Genomic DNA, 17528 nt, shown 5'->3' with positions numbered 1-17528 from the left:
GGGCAAGCAGGAGTGGTGGATCCAAAATGCAGGACTCAGACACAGAAGTTCAACTTAAAGCGCAGCTTTATTGCTGGAAACCCTCTTACTAACTAAAGGCATCAAAAGACAAACAAAAACGCTGGTGGACTAAAACACTGAAGCAGAAAACACTGAACTGGAAACAAAACACTGAACTGGAACTGGAAACGCAACACTGACTCAGAGAAACACAGGGACTAAATACACTGGGAAGTAACGAGGAGAATGAGACACAGAAGGAGAGCACAGCTGGGGGAAATTAGAACTGATGAGACAAGCAAAGCAGGACACATTCACATAAGACACGGACCTACAAAGTAAAACAGGAAGGATCACACAGAGACGCGAACTTGACACAGTGGAGACAGCAACTAGGAAACACAGAGACATAAACCATAAGGCAGAGGACTCTAAGAACCGATAGACACGGAGGGGAACTCAAACATGCAGACACAGACTTACACAGAACAGAGGGGACATAGAGAAACATGAAGGGCAAGGGATCGAAACTAGAAACCATAGAAACTCACACCAAGTACAATAATACAAAAAATCACAAAGAACTAGAACGCTGGGTCAGGAGACCCAGGACCCTGACAATACTGTTTATACCGTCTTTTTTCTGGATTGCATAAAGTCAGTGGATCTAAGCATCATCAACAAAATTCATATGAATTTCTACTACAGTTGATGTAACCTAACACTGACGGTTAAACCACAGCCACTGTGCACCAGTCCAACACGCTGTTGTTTGCTTTAAATCCATCACTGTACAGCAAATTAACCTGTTTTTTTCTGCACTTACCTGTAAATGTTTTTCACCCGCTTAAATAAGACAGTTAATCCAGTCTAGTTGTAGCATTTTTCAGTTGGGAAACATGTTTCACAACTAGAAAAACACAATGTCACGTGTACAGACCCAATATCTGATTTTAAAAAAATGAGGACTTACATGAAAGTTTTAAATCGGCACTTTGTCAAACACCACTGAGCAGTCCTTACCTTTAAATCTAACCTCTCATCGTCCTCCTCTGTCTTATCTTTCTCCATCTCTGAGTGACCTTTAGCTAGCAGCACACTGTGTGACAAACTACACACAAACAGTTTGTACCAGTCCTGATTTTTGTTAAGCTCATCAAAATGTTGCATTTGAAATTACCTGCCACTTACTGCTACTCCTTTTATGCTTGCTCATCTTCAGTAGCGCTAGCTAGATGCCGAAATACCACAACCACAACCAGTCATCCCGTTGTTGTGGTACCCCCCCCCCCAACCCTGAAAAAAAAAACTGCATCTCTGTTATGCAACATCTGGTGATTAATATATCAATAGGATTGCCTTTCATGTGTTACTGTTTAGACTCAAATTGGTTTGATGTTTGGAGGCAGCAGTGACAAAATAATAACTTGACCCACATGTGTTAAAGAAAAGTAACAAGCCTGTTTTAAAAATGTAAGGAGTAGGAAGTATAGATACTTGTTTAAAAATGTAGGGAGTAAAATTAAAAAGTTGTCAGGAAAACTACCCAATATAGTTGGGTAAGTACCAGAATATACCAGAATATTGTACTTAAGTACAGTAATGAAGTATTTGTACTTTGTTACTTCCCACCTCTCATTACAACTAAAGGCACCTATGCTTTCTGGATAAAGGTATCTGCTAAATAGCACTGAGAATGATATAAACTATCCGGTAAGACAGGGAAGACAGCTTCCAGGAACACTGACAGGGAAAACATTAGACATTACCAGTTAACTGTACATCAATACCAGGCTGGATGTGAAGCCTCTCTCTGGTTCAATACTGCACAAACAGGATGATGCGTGCTGTGCTCTCAGTTTTATTCTGCTCATAAAGTGCTCAAGTGTGTATGTGTGTGCACCCTTCCTGTTCTCATGATGTTAATGCTGTTTACTTTGTGTCTGTACATTAATATCATCATATATTCTCACTCTCTTCTCAGATTTATCTCTACCTCTCTGCTCTGTCTTAGTTTGTTAAGTAAACAAACAAAATTATGTCACACAGTTTTTTGTATTTGGCATCTTTGGATGTGTATCATTCATTAATTTTACAGGCATAACTTATATTAACATTTGGTAATCGGAAGGCATCGCATGTAGAAGCAAGTTTTACAAGCTGTCTGCTTTGCTGTTTTTTGCTGCACACATTTTACATCTTCATTAGTCCTCATCAATATTCATGAACCCTGTTTCTAATAGCAGCAGACACCTATCTTCAACTGATAAAAGCTCTGATAAACAAGACTATATATCAGCAGAAAAAATGTAACTAAATTGGTTGCTAAAAGCTAAATGGACTTTCTTCCCGAATTCTCTGTTATACTTGTCTTCTGGGCTATGTGAAGAAAACGAATTATCATTAGAGGCTCTGAAACGGAGCCTGATTTGGTCATGTATTTAGCACTTTGATTGTTTACTGTGCTGCAAAGGCATACTAGGAATGAATGTCACGTTGTTTTACATCAGTTTAGTGAAATTAAAAAGATACTGTGAGCATCTGTGTTTGACCAACACACTCTGAAAGCAAAATTTTCTTTTGCAAGTATGCTTTTTTAATATTGTTATTAGATTTTAGGGAGGTTTTCTATTCATCTTCCACATCTGGGTCAAACATAATCACATTTAGGAAGTCAGCTTGATCCACTCCTTCTTCCTGCAATGCTCACACACTCAGTATTATTATCTGAAGTTTTTTCATCTGGTAAGTCTTTTGTTTGTAAAGAGAGCTTCAATGTGTTTTTAACACTGAAAATCTCATGAGGCTAGCCGATGTCCCGAGTTACAAAGGCTCAAAAGCGTTTGTATTAAAATAAAGCAACTTAAAAATTGTAATTTTTTGACCCAATCTTATGTACTTCTGGGACATTGCGGTGCTCATTTTACTACATGAGAATGATTCATGTAGTAAAATGCAGCTGATCCTCAAGCTGACATCTATAAGTGATCAAAGATGCCCTCCAAAGGAAAGTCATCATTATTCAAAAGTTATGTCTTGAAACTCATTTACCGCATCATCAACAGAGCCAGAACAAGATGCCCACCAATCTATCCAGAGAGGGCTCTATTTTTATCATCATCATAATAATAATAATAATAATAATAATAATAATAATAATAATAATAATAAAATCAACCAAATAAACTTTATCATGGAACAGGTTTTAAGATGCTGGTCCCGTGACCTCAAGTGGCCGCAGATGTCTTCATCTTTCTTCATCTTTGTGTTGGTGTTGCCATGAGGTTCTCCAGAAAATATGTTTTCAAGAACATATAAAAGATCTCGTGAAAATAAAGTTGGTTTAAGGGATAGAAAATCCAGAATAAGATAAGTTAATTACATTTGATAAGAATAAAAAGAAGCAAAGGGGTATTAGCAATGAGACACTTTGAAGGATGTCAAGAAATCATTCAGGGTAAATAAAAAAGAGAAGTAGACAAAGTTGGAAAAATAAGATTAGTAAGATGGTAAGAGGAACTATGGTAAATCGGTTAATATATGAGACTGAAACAGTAAACATGTTAAGAAAGGTTGAACTTTTTTAACTGACAGGTGTTAGTGCAGTAGTCTAATCAAAGTCAAAAGGAGATGAACCTGGTCTGAACCTGGTCTTATTTTAGGTGAGAGGGGGCAAGCCTGAGCAGCAACAGAATGACAGCAGTAAGGCAAAGTGACCCAAAACCAGCTGGAGCCAAGATCAGAGATAAACACATTCCTAAGGGCATGCATCCCTGGTCCCTAAGAGAGAAAGAGAGGTAAAGAAGGAAGAGCAACTGAGAGTATGTTGAGGTAAAAGTAAACAATGTAGAAAATGTTTATATCCATAAAAACGGTTAAGTGTTGTGAAGAGGGGAGGAAAATTTAGAGGGGAAAAAAGGAGATTATGAACAAAGACAAAAACGTAAACATTAAATCCACAGGGAGACCAATTTCAAAGCTTGAGAGAGAGCTGAACTGAGAGAGGTAAAGGTTTGAATAAGAGGGAGTTTTTCAAGAGACTGCCCAGTGTAAACTGTTCTTGGATTAGAGAGAGAATGTGTTTATCCCTGAAATCAAGTGAAAAAGAGATTTGTCATTTATTTCAAAGGAGAAAAAAATAAGTGACTTAGAACATTTAATGTGTGGAGCCCAGCCAACTGGATAATGCTTCTATAAGGAGATGCTGATTGACCTGTTGGCTAAACCCGCTACCAACCAAACAACAATAATGAAGTTATTTGTTAAACAATAAGTAGAGAGCTGTAGAAACTTTTTCTTTTAGTTGTGGATATGTTGCATAAAAATGCATATTATTGTGAAAAACTCTTATTTTACAGTAATATAACCAGTGCCACACTCAAGTCTGACTGCAATAAGTAGCCTATAAAGTTCATGTCAGAAGGAAATTTGCTTAGCATAGCAAGTACTGCTGGTCTTGAAAAAAACAGTTACAAAACACAACTCCATAAAACTCCATAAAATATATATATAAAACTATATATACAAAACTGTAAAATAAAACTACACAAAAGTAATGAAAGCAAGGAAAGCAGTTTCAAAAACTATAAAATTCTATAAAGCCAGTAAAGCCCAAACATTTTTTAACCCTGAACTTATATAACAAGATAAGATAAAAAATAAAAAAAAAGAACTGACCAAGTTATTGTAAGGTTTGTTTATTTGTTGGGTGGGGGTTTACTCCTTTAGGTCCTACAGTCCCAATCAAAGGTTTAAATGGCAAACAATCCTATTTTGCATTAAATTCGTTGCGACATGCTTGATGCAAGTGTTTCCATAAGGTGAGTGGGAACATTTCTCCAAGTAGTGAAGACGGCTGCACGAAGGGCATCTACTGTCTGGAACAGTTGTCCATTTTTGTAAACTTCCCTTGCCATCCATCCCCAAAGGTTCTCAATTGGATTTAGATCAGAGGAACATGCAGGATGGTCCAAAAGAGTGATGGTATTCTCCTGGAAGAAGTCCCTTGTGTACTGTAGCGTTGTCCTGTTGAAAAAACCAGTCATTACCACACAGACGAGGGCCCTAAGTCATGAGGGATGCGCTCTGCAACATCTGGACATAGCCAGCGGGCGTTTGATGCCCCTGCACCTCCTGAAGCTCCATTGTTCCACTGAAGGAAAAAACACCCCAGAACATCATGCCAGTAACGTTGGAAACCATCGGGACCATCAGGGTAAATTTCTTTCTCAGCAGAGAATAAAACTTTCTTTAACCTTTTAATGTCCCATGTTTGGTGCTCTCTTGCAAAGTCCAAACGGTCAGTTCTGTGGTGTTCACGGAGATGAGGCCTTTGAAGACATTTTTTGTTTTTGAAGCCCTTCAGTCTCAGATGCGGTTTGATGGTCATGGAGCTGCAGCAGGCACCAGTAAGGGCCAGTGTCTTAAATGGTTCCGATTTTTACACTTGAACTAAAGTTGTGTTTTTTATTGCCTGTTATGCTCATTTATTTAACCAGTTTCAGTCTAGCCTATCTCATGTGTTAAGTTAAAGAAGTTAAAGAAAAGTTAAAAAGTGAGATAATTATAGAAATTTAGAAATTAGACAAGTTTAATTAGACAAGGGAGGCTCGGTGTACAGCAAAGAGAGAGGAGGCAAAGGAAAAAGCAAAGGCTTATAGTACGTTTTTCATGTATAACAGGATTTCTAAAGAATGGAGAAAGATAATGGGTTTTAAGAGTGAAGGTGATGTGCAGAGCTGTATTAACTACTGAGGAACAAAACTGATAATCAATACCATGAAAATATGGGAAAACGTTTTTGTAGCTAAGTTTAGGAGAAAGGTGATATAGTTAATGCTGAAAAAGAGTACTGCATATGTTTGCTTTGAGAGTGTTGATGAAGAAGAATAGAAAACAAAGTTTATGACAGAATTCAAAGAAAGGGACAGCCTCGATAATCAAACCTGCAGCCTCTCATCCAGTAACTTCACCTCCTCAGCTTTCCTATTCAGGCCTGGAACCATTTTGGGTGCTGTGCCCTGAATTTCTCTCTTTATTTGCCTGGAGATGAGTGTCAAGAGTGAGTTTTGACAAAAGGATATCATCACAAGTGAAAGAGAAGACAAAAAACAGTAGGTAGAGCTAGAGGTAGAGATTTTCACTGAGAGTGAGTAGAATGGACAAGATTAGAAATGAGTATCAATGGATAGCTCAAGTTCAGTGGTTTGAGAACAAAGTTAGAGAGGCAAGGTAGAGATGGTTTGGTCATGCACAGAGGGATAGTGGATATATCTAATATGGAATTCAATATGGATTTCCCAGGAAGATGGAAAATAAGAACAATTCATGCATGTAGTCAAGAAAAACATACATAGGGTTGGTAAGACAAAGGAGGATGCTAGGGATTGGGTGAGATGGTGACCCCTAAAGGGAGCAGTTTTAAGCAGTCTAGCCTATCACATGGGACCAATTTGTGTTTCCACAAATAGGAGCAAAAATGTAATCAAAGTATTGAATACTGTGTCTAAACCAGGGGTCTCAGATTTAAATGAGCTGTGGTTCACTGCTGGCACTGTCATCTCATTGGAGGCCCACTTTAGTGTTCAAGTAGTACAAAAAAACCAACCAAACAAACAAGAAAACACTGACAAATGTTTCCAAAAATGTACTGTACTTTAAAAAAAAAAAAATTACAAATATTGTATAGCAAGACAAAACTGCAAATGTGAATGCAATTTTCTCTCTCTCACTCTTAACGCTTTCATTGAACAACCAAATAAACTAATTGCCACTCTCTTTCTGGTTTTATGAGCATAAACAGGAAAAAATGAAATTGGTTCCAAATTTCAAAAATCATCCTTCCTTGTATCATTGTCAGAGTATTGACTGCACATACAAAAAAAAAGAATCTGCATTAGTTAAACATTTATCATTTCCCAAGTTTCTTCATCTAAAGAACTTTTCTTCCCCAGAGATCTCATTTTTGTAGGCATGTTTCTTTCTCGAATTATCTGTGCCACTATGTGTGTATATAATTTAATCATACTGCATGAAAACAACATGACACACACCTGCCCTCAGTGCAAATCAAGAAAATGGGGAATGTTTTGCATGCATGGCTAATAGACTCTGGCTAACACAACTCTCTCCAAGAGTGCTCTGCAAAACACAGCCTCTCCCATGGTAACAGATCGACTTTCTGTCTCATGCAGTGCAGCAGTTATTATTTCCATGGCAACATTATCAAAAGTTGCATGGCAACAATCATAAGCATGTCAGCTAGATCTGAACAGTAATGCCTTCTCTGTCCTTTTGTGATTTTCATTTTGTGCTGAGAAAATCATAATATAGCATCTCAGTTCCTGCGTCTTGCCTACTGAATTGACAAAAGTCTCTTTATTTGAGGGCAATAAAAGACTTTTATATGCCAAATTGAGTTGTTTGCATATATAATAACAAGTGACAGAAGAATGACAATGATTGAAGACGCCATGCTTTGTCTTTACATTGCAGATAAGATTTTAATCATAACTTATACTCTTTGTATAGAACATAAATATTATTTAGCCACACAAGATGTCCAAGGGCACATCAGCAGCAAACTTAGCTCTTCTGTAGAAGTGAAGGCATATCATTTAGCACAGTGTAGCAGCGATATTACAGCAGCACATCCTGCTCCTGTGTTGTTTGATCAGTCTTAACACTATCTCTCTTTACCAGCTGCACTTTTTTCCACACATTCAGTTTAGTTTCCTACGGTGCCATCACTGAGTTGAAAAAGTTAGCTAAATGTAGCCTTAGCTTCTACATGATATTTTTTTTTCTAATTTTCAATTTGATGGTACCAGCATATCTAAAACAAAAGTTGGGATGGGGGCAACAAAAGGCTGGTGAAGTAAATGGCAATAACCAGAAAAAAACAATTATTAGCAGATCATCTGTAAAATATCAGTAACATGATATAAAAAGATCATCTTAGAGAAGCAGAGTTGAGACAGGTTGAGGTTAACCAATCAGTTAAAAAAAAAAAAAAACATCTCTGCAAATTATGGAACATTTTCAAAATACGGTCCTCTGTAATTTTATTGAGATAAAGGCACTTAAAAAGAACTGAAGTTTTCTGTATTTCTGTTTTACTACATTGTGTGGTTTTTCCTCCATGCATCAAACTGCAAGGCATTTTTCATGAATCAGCAGATTCATGCATGAATGAAAACACTGGCATAAATCCATAATTAAAGTAATCATTACATGCAGTTTTATATAAACACTGTGAACAAATATCAACCAGTTACACTATCAAAATGCTGCCTACACATTAAGTACGTTTTGATAAAATGCAAGGTATCTCATTTACTTGAAATGTTTTTCAGGTTCTGCTGACTTCACAAAATCTTTAACAAGTTGAAAAGAACTAAATGCATATATTTAGATCTGGATTTGTACATTTTATTAAAGAAATGTAAGAATTCAAGGCCAAGAGCTGCTTGCAATGTTCAAGATCGCAATAAAAAATCAAATTTTCTTTAAAGAAATAGCAAAAATGATACAAAGCATAAAAAATGTGTTAAGTTAAAATATGAAATAAATCAATAACTAATAAAAATGCTTTGTTCCTTTAAAACAATCCTGACGCCAGCGGTGGTTGCCTAGCTGTTCATGGCTCACTGACTGAATGCATGACTGTGAACAGAGAAGTAGGCTGAATATTTGACGAGGTCTGCTAAAATGTAGGGACAGGGAAAGGGGGACTTTTGTAATTGAGAAACATTTGTTCTTCACAGAAACTAACTGCCTGCCTTATACATAATGCTAGTGTTTACTGGGAAGTGGTGCATTTATTTTGGTTTAATCCCTCTCGCTGGCCAACGGGATAGTCAGATGACAGGCACTAATCTCTGGACTCCTGGCCTGACTGACTGCCTACTTACTAATAAGGGATTAAAACCTAGCATGCCTCCATCACATAGCAGGCTTTCAACCCAACAAGTGGGGTGAATAGAGATGCTAACGCTGATGAAGTGGAGGAGTCAGATGATGAACTGTGTCAACTGCCTTCCTTCCTTTTATATTCTCAGACCTATGTCTTTGTACATTTTGTGTTCCCTTTGAAATACAGCACCTACTTAAACCATGAACTCACATAATGTTATAAACCAGTGATTTCAGATCTGCTACTCTCTCTAGTAAACCTTAGTTTTCCAACATAGATGCTTCTCCTTATTCTTGATACTCATCATTGGGACCAATGAGACTGGTTGACGAACAATCCATCAGCTAATCATAATTTTTAAAAAGCAAACGTTATGGCCATGTTATGTCCATAGACATCATAAAAGGTGGACATATTTATCATGATATCATATTTTGGTGTCTTAAGGCCTGTGCTGAAGGCTCGACAATTGGGTTTTCAGCATCACCATCTTGGTTTCAAAAACCTGAATGTGCTGAAAATTCTTTTTAAAATTTTTTTATTCAGTGAAACCTAAAATGAATGATTGAGGCAATAAAGTCATCAGGAAAGTAGAGGTACTGGTCAAGACAGAAAGACATTTTCTGGTGGACTTCTACAGGACTGAAACTACAGCTATTTCTATCTGGTAGCCTTCAGATAGAATGCAAACACTTCTGCACTGGTATAATTTTTCTCACTCACAAGCTATGGTAAATGGTAAATGGCCAGTATTTGTATAGCACTTTACTTAGTCCCTAAGGACCCCAAAGCGCTTTACACTACATTCAGTCATTCACCCATTCACACACACATTCACACTATGGTTATGTTTTATAGTAGAAATGGTTGAGCTACATGTAGGGTACCCTGGATTCAGTACATTTTATTGAAATAAATAAACATAAAAGCCAGACCAAAATTGAAGGTAAAACCTGGTACCATGGTAAAAGAATATTTTTCACAATACAACCACCACTGTGGTTCAGATGCTAGCACAATCACTTTTTAGATAGAGCTGCTGCTGTGTTAGCATGCTAGCATAATTACTATAGGCATGAAATCTAAGTTTAAGCACAAATCTCAGGTAGCGTGTAGCACTAAGTAGCATTACATTCTCTTAAGTATTGCAGTGATTAAATTACACTGCTCACAAAATTAAAGGAATGATTTTTAGCGACTAATGTTTTTAATAACATTAAATAAATTAAGCTTCTGGGATAATGATCCTGTCTGTTAAGTACCAGAGACTATTGTTAATCAGTTTCAGCTGATTTGGTGTTAATTTAACTAACAACAAGTGCACTAGAGGGGTTACAATTAGATGGCCCCTAAAGCAGGAATGGTTTTACAGGTGGAGGCCAATGACATTTTTTTCTGACTATTTTTCTTTTTCTTTTTTTTGTAATTTAAATTTAGTGTCATTGTTATTAATGTGCACCAGCATCTATTTATTTTGGGTGGAAATGTGTGGAACTGGGGGCAGCACGGTGGCACGGTGGTTAGCACTGTTGCCGCACAGCAAGAAGGTCCTGAGTTCAATTCTACCATCAGGCCGGGGTCTTTCTGTGTGGAGTTTGCATGTTCTCCCCGTGTTTGCGTGGGTTCACTCCGGGTACTCCGGCTTCCTCCCACCGTCCAAAGACATGCAGCTTGTGGGGATAGGTTAATTGGATAATCCAAATTGCCACTAGGTGTGAATGTGCGAGTGAATGTGAGTGCGAATGGTTGTCCGTCCCTGTGTGTTGGCCCTGCGACAGACTGGCGACCTGTCCAGGGTGTACCCCGCCTCTCGCCCTATGACAACTGGGATAGGCTCCAGTGCCCCCCGCGACCCTGAAAAGGATAAGCGGAAGTGGATGGATGGATGGATGGATGTTATTAATGATAACATGAAGCAATGCCTGCACAGGTAATTCAACTTCTTGAGGATGGCATATCAATAAATGCCATTGCCAGAAGGTTTGCTTTGTCTCCTAGCAAAGTCTCAATACCACGGGGGAGGTATTCTGGACTGATATGTGCTGCTTTGTGCAATGAAGAACAGGATGAGCGTCCTGGAGCCATTTGGGCTTAAGATTTTATTTTAACAGGAAACACATGACAGTGCAGCATTAAAATTGTTTTGAAATGCAGTTTCAGTGAGAGTTAAAGCACACAGTCAGTCTTAAAATCTGCCTCTTCTGGTCCTCTGTGAACAAATAGCATGCATTTTATTCTTATTCTTTCTAACATTCTGCTGATCTCTTTGAGCTTAGTTTCTTATTATTGTCAAAACATTGATTGTATGATTTCATGTGGAAATTAAAAGTGACGAGATATTCAGTTTGAAAAGAATAAAACGCCTGGTACCATGACTCTATTTTATAAGCAAGAAACAGAAATATAAATAAATAGATATAAATGTATATATAGAGAGATTAAATGATATCAAGAGTAATAAACGACTAAGGGAGAAAGTCTGATTAAATTTACTACTGAACACAGCTTTGCCTTTATTTTCTCTTTGCCCTTTTCAGGAAGTCTACCATCTAGATCTTTGTCACTTTTCCTGTCACATGACCTCGAGCTGCACTAACAGTGGCTGTGCAAACACAGTAACACCCTTTATGGTGTTAGAGTCTGCAATGTGCCCTGGGATTTTTTTTTTCTTTCTTAGCAGACTGTTCTGGCATCTGAAAGAAACCAAAGAGAATAAATTAAAATCATTGTTTCTAACTCCTTACACATATGTATGCACACATATATATGACACACAGTGTCTTTCTTAACACAGAAACGTTATTTGTATTTAGGTTACAAAAAAGAAGAAGTCTATACTGCACATTGGACAGTCACGCACAATCAAGTTATTTCCTGAAAAGACCTCAGAGTCACTGTATATTTTATGAAATATTATTATATTATTATCATTAAAATAATCTGCTAGACCCACTCCTTCAGTTTGGGTTTACAGCTCCTGAGCTTCCTATTACCATTGAAACCACTCTGGATGTCAACTTCGACATCTTCCACAACTTCCAATTGTTTCTTCGGCCCCTGGTACTACTTTGTTTTCTCATGCTTCTTCTGTCTGACACTCTTGTCTGCTGGGATTGTAGCACCAATTACAGTGGTCTTGGCAGTGTTCTGCCTGTTGTCAGCTAGCACTATGTCTAGTTGTTTAGCCAGTCTGGTCATACACTCCTGGTGTACTGTATCAACCAGTAGCTGGTGCTTTGATATCTGGCAGCTCAGAAGGCCATTGGAAGTCTTATGAGCCTACTCAGCTCCTGATGCCTGAGAGAAGCTTCAATATTGCAGAGAGGTAAGTAACTGGCCTGCAGTTCAAAAATACTATATCTTTGCTTCTTTCATGACCCCATTTGTTCTGACCTGTGTTATCCAGTCCTGGTGAGTACCTGCTGTTACCTGCAATCACTTATTTGTGGTGCCTGGCATTCATGAAGTCATAAGTGTATTCTTCCAGGAGGTGCCGATTGTGTTACTCTTTCTGCCTGAGACTTGCTGTTGGATGTCCGCTTTGTGATGTTGACTGGTTCTGGGACATTGTTTTGGTCTGCTCTCAGGTCCGACCCAGCTCAACTCTGGGTGGGTCTGTACTTCTTTACTTTTTTTTTTTTTTTTAATTTACCCTTACCAATAAAAACATCACATGGTACATCTCTTACAGTTGCAACATTTATCAGGTGGCTTTTAATTTTATCCTTGTGAAAATTCAAAACAAAAAATGGAAAAATCTGCATCTGCATCACACCATAACACTCAATCTGGTGAAGGCTATTTTATTATCCATACCAGATTACTTCATTTGAAGTCATTTGGCAGTGTAAGCTAATTGTTTGGTGCATCTGAACAATTTTCATAAGTCATAGTGAGTTATTTGTCTGATTCATTTGCCACTGTGTGTGTTTATATAATCTTTCCATTGAAGAAGTTTTCCTCAATGTGTAAATGGCAGCATGGGTGTGTTTGTATTTGCATGCGCGTACGTCTCTCTGTGTTTTTAAGCTAACCCAAACAAATCTGTCCTTGGTGATTACAAAAAAGACAGAGTAACATGAACAAAGCATTATAACTGATATAATTCATGTCTCCCTGGTATTCTCTGTGCTTTGGGTGCATGTTGTCTTCATTGTCTTTTGACTCATGGGAATGTCATATTGGTTCTTCAAAATGATATCTTATATCAGAAAATATCATTTTCTTATGATATTCTTTTTTTTACAAAAATGTTTTCAACCTTAGTTTTAAATTCATTTCTCTATACACCATTTTAGTCTCCTTGAAAATCCAAACATCCTGCAAGTATTTTTTAGTTCCACTTGATTGGTTTTAGTCAAAGGCAGGACTGGTAATTTGTTTACCTGGCACAAATGAACTCACTTGTACACCTCAGATGCATTATCAAGCCAAAGGTCTCAAAACATAGAAGAGCAATGTATTCACAGAGTTGTCAAAGCGCCACTGTGACATGACCGATTAAAGCTGACTGAGGATGAGCTGCTGATATGCTGGATGTTGGCATGCATGGCCAAGATGCTGCAGCCTTCGTTGTCAACATCAGAGCACCATCTCTGATCTGACTGTTCTTGATAGAAATCAAGAATAGTCAGATGTGACAAATCTATTGTGACAATAGATGTGACAAAGGTATCGCGATGAGGTGGATGAGGAGCATATCCACATGCAATCTTCCTTTTCCAACATGTAACCCTGATAGCCCCAGGATTTAGTGTTCTGTCGAAGATGCCTGGGGAAGGCTGGGTTGGCATTTTCAGAGGCAGCCACAGCCAGTGACCACTGCTGCAGGCTACACTCATTCAGGATTTGCCTAAACAATAGATCTGGACACCCATGCTGTCACTGGACAGATATGTGACTTTTTGCATTGTGTCCAGAGGAGGCCATATCTTGTATTAAATGTCTTGTATATACATATCGTGTTTGTCCATATAATCTATTTGAAACCCAAAAATTTAGTTTCTTTCTTTCTTTCTTTCTTTCTTTCTTTCTTTCTTTCTTTCTTTCTTTCTTTCTTTCTTTCTTTCTTTCTTTCTTTCAAACTAGTAAATGAATATATTTAAGTGAAAACCAATGAACGTGCTATTTTGCATGCTATTTCAATGAGGCACAAATGGAAAAAAACTCTGTCCTACAACTTAATGACTTTAAATGACCCATGTTTGCCGGCAGTATAATTATATAGTGTACACACTTTCATAGGAAATGACTCCTCAAAAAGTGTACACTTGTTTTGAACAACTGCTCTGTCAGAGAGTCAAGAAAAGAGGAAGACCAAATTGACAGCATAGTCAAACAAACTGTAGAGGCCTTTGAATTCAATGCCTCTTTCCTCTGCTGCACCGTCTTCCGACTCTAGGGTACTTTGAATACAACTTGCGCCTGCATAAAATCTTGTTTTAAGTTCCATTTCATGAGTGTTTCAACGGAAACTGACGTGTGAAGAATTGGCACACAAATCACTCAACGAATGGATACCTATCAGTATTGCAAAACTCATCTTTTTCATAACATGAAAAAATATGCAAACACCTGCTCTTACCATCTGGTGCATGTGCATGCATGATTCAAAAATTCCTCGTGAGTGAATCCAAAAATGATCAAAGACAGTTCTGAACCTGTGCAGACCTCGCACCCTTATTCTTTAAACTATCTAGGATTGTTTTTAGTCATCTCCAATTAGGACTTTGCATAACTGCACGGTATGAACTGATTGGTCATCATAGCAAAATTATCAACAGACATACCAATATGATTATGTAGTCATTCATTTCAAGTGAGAAAGCAATTGTCATTTCAACTCAAAGTACACACTGTACAAAGTAAATGTATCAGACTAAAAGTGATGTCTTTTTCTGGGAGTCAACAATGACCAACAAAGAAGATTATTTCAACGGAAATGTAGTATGACATGTAGTATGACATGTAGTATGACAGTATGGCAAATAACCACATTAGTTGTCTTATTAATTTAATTTGAAAATGCAAAAAAAAAAAGAAGAAGAAGAAGAAAAAGACACCAACAGCATGAACATGTACATTTTAAATGAAAGTAGAAACTGTCCATTGAGGCCAAAGCTATTTCTGTTAATATGAGAGTGTCTGTGGACTGAATAATTTTTGAAGCAAGCCTCAAGTGGCCACTAGAGGAATTGCAGTTTTTGTCACTACACTGTTGGCTTGCCCAAAGTGTAGCATGCCCCTTGGACATACCTAATGTGATTATCATTTTCATTTCTGTGGATGTGAAATGCAAAAGAGTATGATAAGAAAACCAAGTGAAGTACTGTAACTGAAACAGTTAAGCATGCAAATGAAGAGAGATAAGAGGAGTATTTAACAGGTAAGATAACAATACAGCTCTAGCTTTTTTAACAGCATTTTAAGATTACAAGCAAAGTAAAGTAAATATACAGTGCCTTTACTGAATATGCAATGCGAGAACATTATAAAATTGGAAAGCTCTCACTGACTGTATGCCTAAAATATGTTTTCCATCTTTAAACAAGAGCGTTTCTTCTTATTTTTGATCAGGCAGATTTTTCAGGTAAGAGTGATATGGCTGAAGCTAGTCCATTTATCAGTTTCCACCCAGATCACTTAAAAGTTATAAAGAACCGACCAAAAAGTACTTTGTCATATCTGGTACTCTAGGAGAAAAATAATTATCCGAGGCAATTCTCAGAATGTGTAAGGTCAATGAGTTCATCACGGTGCTCTGGAAGTGAACCGAAGTCGTCGAGGTTGTCCAATCACAGAGCTTGGAGCAAGAAAGTAGGGAAAGTCTGCTATTTGCCACGCTGTTTCCAACAAACAACACCTTGTTACATGAAAAACTCTTGCCCATGCCAATAGTTAGTTTCAAAACTCTTATTTTTTTCTTAATATTATGATTTGTTCTGTTTCTCAAAGCAGTAAAATAGTAAACATCCTTATCTTCACCCAGCTGCTTTAGCCTGCCAGTGACCTTATGCCAAGTTCTTAGTTAACTTTTGTGACACATGGACGCTGCCCATTTGCTCTGAATAGATAAAGCAGCAATTTAGTGACAGTTTGCAGGAGCACAGTGTGTGTTATACATAACTCAGTGTTTACATTCAGTGTTACTCCTCAATATGCAGTGTCTATGTCCTTGAACTATATAAAATGTTGAATATATTTTTCGTCTTAGTGAAACAACAATGCATTTTAAATGTATTACATGTGTCTCCCCCCACTGTTGTACTGCTGGCACAGTGACACATATTTGCAAAATAAACAGAAAATGGGATCTACTGAAAAGTCTTTCCTCCCTTCACTTTGTGAAATTGTCATCCAGGTCAAGGCTGAATGGAAAGTCCTGCAGAATGGTACACAGCTACTTCTGTGTATCCACACCCATTTTTTATTCATCCTGTGCACTATGGTGACAGTGCTTAGTGGGACAGATCTCATCATCTGCGTATCCATATTTGGTTATGAGCAGTATATATGATAGTATTGGATTCCAAGAGTCCACTGTCGCTGTGGCTAGTTTTCCTACTGAAGAGATTACTAACGGTGCCACTAGCATGGCTCTCTTTGAAGGCCTGAAAAGAGTTGCTTTCTAAGGTGGCACTTGGAAGTTTGCATTAGAGGCGTTGAATACGTATGTTTCTGTTGTTTGTGCTTTAAAACTACTACTACTACTACTACTACTACTAATAATAACAACAATAACAATAATAATAATGCTTTTGAAATTCAATGTTCAAATCCAAATTTAACAGATGTTTGAATGGAGTTTTGTCACATTGTGTCTGTAATTTTCCATTAAAGTTTCTGAGAAATTGCACTGCCCTTCTTACAACAACAACAACAACAGGTTGCAAGTTTCAACTTCTCTAGTATTAATAATCTTTCCTTGAACCCCATCCCAAACAAACAAACAAAAAAACTCAAAACAATATTTGCAAGTTCCAGTTATGAATGAGTCTCATCTAAACGCTTGCTTTTTGCAACATATTTGCCATCATATCCAACTTTTCTCATGATGGCTATGTAATGTATAGTTGCACTGGCCAAAATCAAATCAATTTTTTAAAAATGACCATAAATCAGTTTCCCAGATCAGAGATTACATAGTGAGACTACAGTCTGGATTTAAGTCAGTCCTTCAATAAGGTTAGAGAAAATAATCTGTCTTCGCTGTCAGCTGAGAGTCTACAACAAAAATATCTCCAATATTTAAGTCCAATGTTTTTTGGCCCCTCCGTCCACTTCAACATCTTCTCTACACAATCCTTTTGGTCAGTAACACCAAAAGGTGTTGAAAAAAAAAAAAAAAAAAAACACGTGTTATTTATCTATTTGTTAATGGCAGGTTAGCCTCAAAACAACAGTTACCAATAACAACCCTTCAATCACCCTAACCCATTTACCAATATGGATAAAGTATATGGAGCCATAACCTTATACATGGACTGGTTCTTATATAGAGCTTTTCTACTTGGAGCACTCAAAGTGCTTTTTAGAGTTTTTAGTTATTTGTTTTTTATAGTGTACATCAAGAGTCTGACGGAAACATACAGAATATAGGAAGACAATTATCAGT

General features: G+C 37.4%; 1 protein-coding gene across 1 annotated transcript in view; it reads left to right on the top strand.

The window, feature by feature from the left end:
- LOC309707366 (uncharacterized protein) overlaps nt 1–17528 on the top strand; it is a gene marked incomplete at its 3' end in the record, with an annotated part of 455076 nt that overhangs the window by 110396 nt on the left and 327152 nt on the right. The window lies entirely within an intron of this gene.

This window comes from Aulonocara stuartgranti (assembly GCF_965226115.1).
Source record: "Aulonocara stuartgranti genome assembly, chromosome: 5".
NCBI classification, from domain to species: Eukaryota; Metazoa; Chordata; class Actinopteri; order Cichliformes; family Cichlidae; genus Aulonocara; species Aulonocara stuartgranti.
This window is presented reverse-complemented; position numbering and strand designations above follow the sequence as displayed.